Genomic DNA, 12,219 nt, shown 5'->3' with positions numbered 1-12,219 from the left:
GGAGGGGGGAAACGGCGCCGGGGAGCATGGCGAGTCACCCAATCCTGGGCGCCGCACCGCTGCCGCCCCCTCCCCGCCGCCCCCTTCCCGCCCACCGCAGCTGCTCCTCCGAGATGGGCCCAGGCTGAGCCCATCTCGGAGGAGCAGGCAAAACCAGAGAAGGGGAAGGCGAGGCAGGCCAGGAGCATGGCGAGCTGCAAATCCGGGCCCTTCTAGGACCCGGACTTGCGGCTTGCCACACCCCCGGCCCGCCTCCACCCCCCCTCTGCTTCCACCCCAGAGGCGGAGCGGGCGAGGCCGCCGCGCCGCTGCCGCCTCTTCTCTGCTCGCCATGGCTGCTCCTCCGAGATGGGCTCAGCCTGAGCCCATCTCAGAGGAGCAGCCACGGCGAGCGGAGAAGAGGCGGCAGTTGCGGGGCGGCTCACCACGCTCCCCGGCGCCGTTTCCCCCCTCCCCCTAGCTCCACCCCAGTGTCTCCTGGCTCCACCCCCAAAGTCCCCAGATATTTCTGGGGTTGGACTTGGCAACCCTACTTCTAGTTCTGGGAGATCTCCAGATATTCTGGACATCACCTGGAGGCTGACAACCCCCTGTTAGCACCACACAAATTCAGGGTGCAGGAAGACAGAAAAATGGAGGCGAGAGCAATATTTTGCTTCATCAAACTCCAAAGAACCTCCAGTTCCTTCTGATTACTCAAATCCCCTTTTCTGCTTTGTGTGATTCTTATTCTGCGGCCAACCAGGTGAAAACGTTCCGGACATCTCTGAGGATCAGAGAAAACCTGAAGGAAAATAAAAGACTCTCTAAAAATATTCCAGGATCAAAAAAGAGACTCTAGATTTCCTGGCGCTACTTAAATTGCCGAGGCACTCCGAGCAAGAGCTAGGCTTTGATCTGTACGCACAGTTCCCACACACGTCGCTGAGGAAAATCTGTGCGCGGATTGAGGACACCATATGGCATTTTGAAATTATCCACATTACACAGCCGTGTGTGAGAGGCAGAGAAAAAGGCGGGGGGGGAATCTATAAGCTTGGAGAATTGTTCTCTCTCTCTCTCTTTTTTCCTGAGGCACCCACTTGGCAACCGTGGAAAAGCCGAAAGAAGGGCTGAGGGGGAAACTGAGGTGTGTTTTCCTTTTGTGTGTGGATAAACAGCTCTCACAAAAGCAGATTTTTGCACTGAATTCCTGAGCCTAGCTCTTGTGCAGCAGTTGGTGGTCGAGCCCACAAGCTCCGGTGTGTGTTCATGTGAACGCTCGCTCGAAAACAAGGTCAGCCTTCTGAACAATATCAGACCAACATCCCTTGGATTGTGTTACATAATCTGGGCCCTGCTTCCTCGGCTAGGAAGCGCCATCTAGCGCTCCCAGGGAGTTGTGCTTCCCGCAGTCAACGGAACCGTTCTTCTGCTGGCTTTGCCTCAGAAGCAGCCGCTTGCCAAGGAAATGTCATGTTTGCACATGCTTTTAGTCCTTCGCTGTGCAAAGCTGGGTGGGAAGGCCTGGATGGATGAGTAGTCATAACAGAGGTACAGCCAATCAAACAGGGTTGCCAGTTTCCAGACAGGGCTTGGAAATCTGGAATGACAACTGATCTCGGGGCTACAGAGATCATTTCCCTTTGAGGAAATGACAGCAGGGTTGCCAGCCTCCAGGTGGGGCCTGGGGATCTCTGGCTTTTACAACTGATCTCCGTCTGGTAGAGATCAAGTCCCCTGGAGACAGGGTTGCCAAGTCCAGTTCGAGAAATATCTGGGGGACTTTGGGGGCGGAGCCAGGAGACTTTGGGGGTGGAGCCAAGAGACATTGGGGTGCGGCCAGAAGCAAGTTTGTGACAAGCATCATTGAACTCCAAAGGGAGTTCGGGCCATCACATTAAAAGGGGCCACACGCCTTTTAAATGCCTTCCCTCCATTAGAAATTATGAAGGATAGGGGCACCTTATTTGGGGGCTCACGGAATTGGACTTCCTGGTCCAATCTTTTTGAAACTTGGAGGGTGTTTTGGGGAGAGGCACTGGATACTATGCTGAAAATTCGGTGCCTCTACCTCAAAAACTGTCCCCCCCCCCAGAGCCCCAGATACCCGCAGATTGATTCTCCAGTATACCCTGTGGGAATTAATCTTCATAGGGAATAAAGGAGTGCGCAGGAGCCATTTCCCTCCCTTTCCCCGTTTTCTGGTTTTTCAGGCTCCTCCTGGCTGCCAGCCAGATGGCTGCTGGGGGAATCCTGCCCTTGCAGCCATAATGTGCCTTTCCATCCTGGAAGGTTTAGAAGAAGCTTGGAAACTTGGGAGGTGTGTGTGCCTTTAAATTTCAGTAGGAGATAGGCTGAATGAGGGGTGGGGTGAGCTGGCAGAGCCACATGGCTGTTCCTGGTGAGTCTGTGAAGCTGTGAGAAAGGAAAAGAAGCAGCTCAGTCCCTCCATTTGTTTTACATTCCTATCCGAACTCGTTTGCATAGTAAAGAGTAAACGAGAACTTTTTGTTTCCTGTGTTAATCTGAAGAAGTTGGTGGAAATATAGCAGATGATTACATTCAGCAACTCCTGTGAGTAAATTGACCCAGTGAGATCATTAAAGTATGTGCTTGCTAACTGTGTTTATTTTGGCTGCTTTGTGAAAGTGTGTGTGTTCACTTTCATTTAGTGGAAGTGTAGTTGCTGGGGGATGAAGAGTGTGTTCAGGGGAATTGCACTGCTGTATTTTTATTTATTTTAGGGAATGGGAAAGTCTCCTGGCTCCACCCCCAAAGTCCCCAGGTATTTTCTGAGTTAGACCTGGAAACCCTAGTGGACTCTATGGCCTTGTACCATGCTGAGGCCCCTTCCCTCCCCAAACCACACCCTGTCCTGGCTCCATCCTCAAAGTCTCCAGGTATTTTCCAAAAAAGACCTGGCAACCCTGACATACAGGGCTTCTCCCACCTTAGAATACCCCAAATGGGCTAATTCGGATCCCTGAAAATACATCTTCACTTAGCAGAGTGCATGCTTTCTTATAGGTAAGGCTTAGTTCACGGTTTCTCCAGTTTTGGGCTCTCAGTAGTTGCTGTCATCTTTCTTTCTAGGGCAGGACTCCACGTCTTCCTAAACCTATAGGCACTTTTAAGAACATAAGAGAAGCCATGTTGGATCAGGTCAGTGGTCCATCCAGTCCAACACTCTGTGTCACATAAGAACATAAGAGAAGCCCTGTTGGATCAGGCCAGTGGCGCATCCAGTCCAACACTCTGTGTCACATAAGAACATAAGAGAAGCCCTGTTGGATCAGGCCAAAGGCCCATCCAGTCCAACACTCTGTGTCACATAAGAACATAAGAGAAGCCATGTTGGATCAGGCCAAAGGCCCATCCAGTCCAACACTCTGTGTCACAGAAGAACATAAGAGAAGCCCTGTTGGATCAGGTCAATGGTCCATCCAGTCCAACACTCTGTGTCACATAAGAACATAAGAGAAGCCATGTTGGATCAGGTCAATGGTCCATCCAGTCCAACACTCTGTGTCACAGAAGAACATAAGAGAAGCCCTGTTGGATCAGGTCAATGGTCCATCCAGTCCAACACTCTGTGTCACATAAGAACATAAGAGAAGCCCTGTTGGATCAGGTCAATGGTCCATCCAGTCCAACACTCTGTGTCACATAAGAACATAAGAGAAGCCATGTTGGATCAGGCCAATGGCCCATCCAGTCCAACACTCTGTGTCACAGAAGAACATAAGAGAAGCCATGTTGGATGAGGCCAGTGGCCCATCCAGTCCAACACTCTGTGTCACAGAAGAACATAAGAGAAGCCATGTTGGATGAGGCCAATGGCCCATCCAGTCCAACACTCTGTGTCACACAGTGCCCAAAAAACCCAGGTGCCATCAGAAGGTCCATCAGTGGGGTCAAGACACTAGAAGCCCTTCCACTGTTGCCTCTTCCAAGCACCAAGAATACAGAGCATCACTGCCTCAGACAGAGAGTTCCAATAATAAGCTGTGGCTAGTAGCCACTGATAGACCTCTTCTCCACATGCTTATCCAATCCCCTCTTGAAGCCGTCTGTGCCTGTAGCCGCCACCACTTCCTGGTTTTGGACTTGTAAGAACATAAGAGAAGCCATGTTGGATGAGGCCAATGGCCCATCCAGTCCAACACTCTGTGTCACATAAGAACATAAGAGAAGCCATGTTGGATCAGGCCAATGGCCCATCCAGTCCAACACTCTGTGTCACACAATGGCCAAAAAACCCAGGTGCCATCAGAAGGTCCATCAGTGGGGTCAGGACACTAGAAGCCCTTCCACTGTTGCCTCTCCCAAGCACCAAAAATACAGAGCATCACTGCCCCAGGCAGAGAGTTCCAATAATAAGCTGTGGCTAGTAGCCACTGATAGACCTCTTCTCCACATGCTTATCCAATCCCCTCTTGAAGCCGTCTGTGCCTGTAGCCGCCACCACTTCCTGGTTTTGGACTTGTAAGAACATAAGAGAAGCCATGTTGGATCAGGCCAATGGCCCATCCAGTCCAACACTCTGTGTCACACAGTGGCCAAAAATTCCAAGTGCCATCAGGAGGTTCACAAGTGGGTCTAGAAGCCCTTCCACTTTGCCCCCCTCCCAAGCACCAAGAATACAGAGCATCACTGCCCCAGACAGTTCTAATAATATGCTGTGGCTAATAGCCACTGATGGACCTCTGCTCCATATTTTTATCCAAACCCCTCTAGAAGCTGGCCATGTTTGTTGCCGCCACCACATCCTGTGGCAGTGAATTCCACATGTTAATCACCCTTTGGGTGAAGAAGTACTTCCTAACCCGACTGTTCAGCAATTTCATTGAATGCCTACGAGTTCTTGTATTGTGAGAAAGGGAGAAAAGTACTTTCTCTACTTTCTCCATCCCATGCATAATCTTGTAAACCTCTATCACCCCGCAGTCAACGTTTTTCCAAGCTAAAGAGCCCCAAGCATTTTAACCTCTCTTCATAGAGAAAGTGTTCCAAATCTTTAAGCATTCTAGTTGCCCTTTTCTGCACTTTTCCCAGTGCTATAATATCCTTTTTGAGGTGCGGTGACCAGAATTATACACAGTATTCCCAATGAGACCGCACCATCGATTTATACAAGGGCATTATGATACTGGCTGATTTGTTTTCCATTCCCTTCCTAATAATTCCCAGCATGGCGTTGGCCTTTTTTATTGCAACCGCACACTGTCTTGACATTTTCAGTGAGTTATCTACCACTACCCTAAGATCTCTCTCTTGGTCATTCTCTGCCAGTTCACACCCCATCAACTTGTATTTGTAGCTGGGATTCTTGGCCCCAATGTGCATTACTTTGCACTTGGCCACATTGAACCTCATCTGCCACGTTGACGCCCACTCACCCAGCCTCAACAGATCCATTTGGAGTGCCTCACAATCCTCTCTGGTTCTCACCACCCTGAACAATTTCGTGTCATCTGCAAACTTGGCCACTTCACTGCTGGGTGCTGTGAAATGGCTGCCATAGGGTTTCCATTTCCAGTTTGCGAAATCCCTGGAGATTTCATTTTCCCCAGGGGAGCTGATCCCTCTGGAGATCATATGTAATCCCAGGAGATCTCCATGCCCTGCCCGAAGGCTGCCCACCCTCTCTGTGCTGCTAGTTCTGGGTGAGACAGACCAAAGGCCTTGAATAACGTTTCCCACTGCACTCCCTCTCTTTGGCGTGCCAAGAAAAGCTACAGCAATGGAACAGCATATGCCCAAGCAGTACGGCATGTGCTTGTAGCGGGTCTTGTTTGTTGCCACGTATGCAGACCGGCAACAGTTGGGCAGCTCTCGACATGAAGCTGGGAGTGTGAACATTGCCTGTCTAATGAGTCACTCCAACCTGTCTCCCTTCGGGGCCACCTGCTGGTCAGCAAAGGGGGGGATCGAGAAGGAACTGGGCAAACCATCCGTGTGGCTTTTTGAGGGAGCCAGAATCCCACCCGAGAAGCTGGCATGGCCAACGCTGGCAGTTTTCGGCCACCAGTGGCAGTTTCGCAGTTTCTATGCGGAAGGCTGCACGTCGTGTTTCGTAGGAGAGCTTAGCGTGATTCATTCAAGCTGCGAACTGCAAATCGGGGTGTTCTCAGCTGAACACAGAAGCAGTAAGAAGAAAAGGACTCAGGCGGGTGGGGGAAAACACTGCAGTCTCAGGTCTTGTCCTTTCAGGTGGCATTGGCCCGTGGACCAGGCATGGGTCGGATCCATTCTGCTAGCAGTGGTATTTTCCTCTGGCCCAAGGAATAGGGTTGCCCTTTGCCTATGCTGGCAGGGCAACTCCCACAGGCAGTTCCTCATTCCCCACCAAAAGAGGAAAGGGGGGAAATGGGAGCACGAAACGGAGATATTCCGACCCCTTGACATCTCTTCTGGCTAGATAATGGGAAGTGATGTCACCACGTTATGGGTTGCTCTGTGATTTCCCAGCACTCTATGGTAAATTGGTGCATCATAAACATCCGGTGATGTGGTGATGTGATGTCACTTCTGGTTAGGTAGCCGGAAGTGAGGTCACACTTACCTTGCTTGGCTGTTGTAACAACAGAAGTAAAACGACGTATGTAAAGCATATGTGAAACCTGAGAAGGGCAGATTTGGGTGGAAGAAGAGGAAAAAGAAGAGGAGGAGGAGGAGGAGAAGATTGGATTTATACCCAGCTCAGAGTGGTAAGCTGTAATATTGTAGTCCAAGCTCTGCTTACAACCTGAATTCGACCCTGGCAGAAGCTGAGTTCAGGTACCTGGCTCAAGGTTGACTCAGCCCTCCATCCTCCCGAGGTCGGTAAAATGAGTCCCCAGCTTGCTGGAGGTAAAGTGTAGTTGACTGGGGAAGGCAATGGCAAACCACCCCGTAAAAAGTCTGCCAAGAAAATGTCATGATGTGGCATCAGCCCATAGGTCGGTAATGACTCGGCGCTTACAGAGGCGCTTACCTTTACCTTTACTTTCACTTGGAGTCTCAAAGCAGTTTACAATCTCCTTTCCCTGCCCTTCTCCACAACAGACCCCCTGTGAGCAGCGTTCCCTCTAAGTTGAGTTAGTGTAAGCTAGCTCACAGATTTTTAGCCTCCAGCTCACACATTTTTAACATAAGAACATAAGAGAAGCCATGTTAGATCAGGCCAATGGCCCATCCGGTCCAACACTCTGTGTCACACAGTGGCAAAATTTTATACACACACACACACACACACACACTGTGGCTAATAGCCACTGATGGACCTCTGCTCCATATTTTTATCTAAACCCCTCTTGAAGCTGGCTATGCTTGTGGCCGCCACCACCTCCTGTGGCAGTGAATTCCACATGTTAATCACCCTTTGGGTGAAGAGGGACTTCCTTTTATCCGTTTTAACGTGTCGGCTCAGCAATTTCATCAAATGCCCACGAGTTCTTGTATTGTGAGAAAGGGAGAAAAGTACTTCTTTCTCTACTTTCTCCATCCCATGCATTATCTTGGAAACCTCTCTCATGTCACCCCGCAGTCGACGTTTCTCCAAGCTTTTGTTTTAGATTGGGGTGGGGGGTGGGGGGAATGATCGATTTTGCACTAGGGCTTGTTCTGGATAGATTCTCCTTTTGCTCCTGGGGCTTCTCTCCATTTTTGCATAAGCTGCCATGGAGCTGCTAGTTGGCGCGCCACTTTCCTGCAGCAAGCAGAAACCGCTTGTCAGAGGATCTCGCTTGCTGCGGATTAGCGGAGCGCCAAATCGCAGCTCCGGGGCAACTTGTGCGAAAACGGAGACACATCCCGGCAGCAAAAGGACCCTCCACCCGGAACAAGCCTAGTGTGAAATTGGTCAATGTACAGGGCTATTATAGTGCATACATCAGGCCTACCACCATGGCAAGAGACCTCTTGACATAAATGACCCTGGAGCAAACTAATTTATGCAGTAGCTCACAATGTTAATGATAGTAGCTCAAGCAGTAGAATTTTTGCTCACAAGACTCCACAGCTTAGAGGGAGTATTGCCTGTGAGGTAGGTGGGACTGAGAGAGTTCTCCCAGAAACTGCTCTTGGAGCAGAACAGCTCTGAGAGAATTATGACTGACCCAGGGTCAGTCCCACAGTTGCATGTGGAGGAGGAATGGGGAATTTATTTATTTAATAGGCTTATATTCTGCCTTTTCCCGTTACGGGCTCGAGGCGGATCACAACATATAGAAATAGCAATAAAAACCTACATATCAAAGTTAAAACACCAATTTAAAATTAACAGTAAAAGCAATAAATAAAACACACCATCGGCAGACAGGGCACAGCATATCAATAACCAGTTGCACTGTAATAAGCATGATGTCACCACAAGGGAGGCCAAATGATGGAACAATAGGACGCCCGCTGCCTCAACCATAGGCCCGGCGGAACAGCTCTGTCTTGCAGGCCCTGCAAAATGGCAGTAATTCAGGTAGGGCCCGGATCTCCACAGGGAACTGATTCCACCAAGCAGGGGCCAGGGCTAAAAAGGCCCTGGTCCTGGTTGAGGCAAGTCGGACATTCTTAGGGTCAGGGGTGGTCAGGAGGTGTTGCGTAGTCGATCACAACGATCTCTGGGATGTATATGGGGAAAAGCGGTCCCTCAGATATGTCGGTCCCAGACCACGTAAGGCTTTAAATGTCAGTACCAAAACCTTGAATAGGTAGCCAGTGCAGTTGGCGCAGCACTGGCTGAATGCTTGCCCGTAAAGGCAATGCAGTTAACAGCTGTGCTGCCGCATTCTGCACTAGCTGGAGTTTCCGGATCAGCCGCAAGGGTAAGCCTGCATAGAGTGAGTTACAGTAATCCAACCTGGAAGTGACTGTTGCATGGATCACAGTAGCTAAATCCTGGGGAGATAGGTAGGGTGCCAGCTGCCTGGCCTGCCGAAGGTGGTGAGAGGCAGATCGAGCAACTGCTGTGACCTGGGCCTTCATGGTAAGTGAGGCATCCAGTATCACTCCCAGACTCCTCACCTTATGAACCGGTGCAAGAGATGCACCGTCCAGGGTTGGGAGTCAGAGGCCCAACTCAAGTCCCTCACAGTTCAGGTACAGGACCTCTATCTTGGTTGCATTGAGTTTCAGCCGGCTTTGTCGCAACCATCCAGCCACGGCTTCCAAGGCCCCAGTCAAATGCTCCAGAGTGGCGTCTGAATGGCTGTCCATCAACAGATAGAGCTGGGTGTCATCCGCATATTGGTGACAGCCCAGCCCGAAACCTCGAGCAATCTGGGCAAAGCAGCGCATATAGATGTTAAATATCATTGGTGAGAGAATAGCTCCCTGCGGTGCACCACACTCTAGTGGGTGTCGCAAAGAGGTCTGCTCGCCAGGGGCCATCCTTTGTCCCCGACCATGGAGAAAGGAGGAAAACCACTGTAAGGCAATTCCCTGGACTCCTGTGTCGGCAAGGCAGTAGGTCATTAGATCATAGTCAACCGTGTCAAACGCTACTGAAAGATCTAGCAATAGTAGCAGTGCTGACCCGCCTTGATCCAGATGCCTTCTGAGGTCACCTGTGAGGGCAACCAAGACAGTCTCTGTGCCATGCCCAGGGCGGAAGCAGGACTTGAAAGGGTCGAGGATAGAGGTGTCCTCCAGGAAAGCTTGAATGAAATCCGGTTCTCCAGATTAGAGTCTGCGCACTTAGCCGCTACACCAAAATGACTGGCCCAAGGGTCGCCAGTGAGCATTGTTGGCAGAGTGGGAATTCAAACCTGGGTATCCCAAAATGTGGCTCAGCAACTGAACCACTACACATTGCCAGTTTTAGACAGTGGTCTGGACTCAATCTATAGGGCTCAGCCCTCCGCCTAACCATCAAGTGGTTCACCCGGTGGGGCGATCAGTTGTCTCTCAGCGCAACCCACCTCACAGGGTTGCTATGAAGATAAAATACGGAAAGCACCCCCTCCCCCGTTTCCCAGCACGAGTTCTTTGCAGAATAGTTACAATTCAAATTGCCATATCCCCATTGCGCCCACATCAATGATATCTTAAGTGAGAGTGGCAATTACAGCTGCAAGAACGTCCAATGAATTCTTCAACCTTTTCTCATCTGCTCTTCAAAGCACCACCAGCAGCAATCGTAATAATAATAATAATAATAAAAAGATTGACAAATCCGCGTTTGATGGTAGCTGCGATTCCTCGGTGAGGAGGCAAAAAAAGGGGGGGGGGGCAGAACAAAGAGCTTTGCATTCCGAGCGAGGCACCAACACAGCCGAGGGTGTTTTCATGTTCCGTTTGGTCTGTGAAGCCTTCGTCAGGCAGCTCGTAAGCTGTGGGTCCCCGGGAGCCCCTCGAAATTCTGTTTCCATGGCATTCCTGGAGGCTTCACCGCAGGCAGACGCTACTGAAATGAATCCCGGTGGCCTGTTTTGAACAATATCGCTCGCATCAGGTGCAGCAGCAAGTAGGAAGGGGGAATAATATATATAGCACTTATGCTTTCTCACAGGTGGCAGAACTGCAAACAGAAGCCTCTTTACGAAGAATGCTGCATCCCTTTTTCTTTCCTTGTTGCTGGCGTTAAATCACCCAGCTTGGCGAAAGGTTGCAGATTTTTCCCCCCCTCTTCTGTTTTCTTTCTTTTCTCGTTTTATTGGGAAGGGGCAAAGATACATATGGCTACAAAGAGAATCACCTTGGGGGGAAATCTACATGTGGTGTCTGAACTCTCTGGGGCACACTCAGTAGCTGTGGTTGGAGATTCATGGTCACAGAGCTGTTATGGATTAATAGGGATCCTGTAGTACATCGAAAAGATCTTCCTAAGTGGAATCCCTGCACAGATTACTCCTAGTTTTTGGTAGTGACCAGGGATTGTTTTGTAGAAAAATAGGTGGTGGAGCTTATTAGCATAACTCATTAGCATATTCCCCCCAGCCAATAGCAACCTGATGCAAAAAAGGAGAGCCACAGGTGAGTGAAGCCTGCTTGGGCTGGCTAGAGATCCAGCCAGCCCAAACAGGGCTTACTCGCTTGGGGCTCTCCTAGCTCCAGTCAAAAGGCCAGCAAGCCACCCACCGCCCAAAATCACATAAGAGGTGGAGAAAGGGTGGTGCGGGCTTCTCCAGGGGTTAACGAGGGCTGCTGGGGGTGTGGCAAAGCCCCTGGTGGCTGGTTGGCCACTCTGCTAATCCAGGGATTGGTATGCAGCTGCATCTACTTTTCAATGGACAAGGTAGGTGGGAAGGAAGAGGGGGAACCCTCAGAAAGCTTCAGGAGCTGTGCTCCTGTGAGCTCCTGCTGAATCTGAGGCCTGGTAGTGATTTAATTTTATGGATTCCCGCTCAATGGACATATTCAGGGGACATTTCGTAGAAAAAGAAGTTCATTTTGTTTTTAAAAGTCCATATTTGGTTCCGCACCGGGATCCATATTGAGTTCTAAAGCCAAAGCACGTGTGTCCTCCTGATTCACGGGGATACGGCACCTCAGGGTGACCTTTCCTTGTTGGAAAAAGTGTTAACGTGAAATAGGCCCATGCGATTGAACAATAACGAATCAAAAATCTGAGCCAGTTTATGCCCATTCTGTAATTCAGTTAATATGGCTAATTGGACTGTAGTCATTTCAGGCATTCAACAGTAATCGGAAGCGTTCAGATCTGAGGATTATTCTGGTACGGTGAATTCCATTCTGAATTATGCATCGCAGGAAGAACTCTTTTCTTGTATTTCTCCTGAATTGACCTCCAGTTGGAGAATATGACAGATGCAAAAATAGGCAGAAGAGACAGAAGCCAGGAGTCTGTCTCAGTACTGCCTCTGCTCCGTAGCCCCAATACAAATCCCGATTTGCCATAGTTTATCTAGTTATTTATTAAAAAGCATTCCTAGGCTTCCTTTCTACCCAATTCATGGTCCCCACGGCACTGGATATTGAAACATTTTAAACATTACCACAGGCAGAAGCAGGGCTCCTTTTTGTAGGGAAAAAAACCAACAGGGACTCATTTGCATATTAGGCCACACCCCTAATACAACCATTGTTTCATGCAGCAGGAACTCATTTGCATATTAGACCACACCCGCTGATGACAAGCCACCTGGAACTGTCAGTCAGTCAGTCAGTCAGTCAGTCAATTTAATACGGCTCTAGGCCAGAACTGTGTTCCAGTGCATTCCTGCTAAAAAAAAAAAAGTCTTGGCAGAAGACAACCATAGACAGACTAATGTTTTCAAAAATTTTGGTGACACCACTGAG

This window comes from Heteronotia binoei, chromosome 19, assembly GCF_032191835.1.
Source record: "Heteronotia binoei isolate CCM8104 ecotype False Entrance Well chromosome 19, APGP_CSIRO_Hbin_v1, whole genome shotgun sequence".
Lineage (NCBI taxonomy): Eukaryota > Metazoa > Chordata > Lepidosauria > Squamata > Gekkonidae > Heteronotia > Heteronotia binoei.
Note: the sequence above shows the minus strand (reverse complement) of the source record.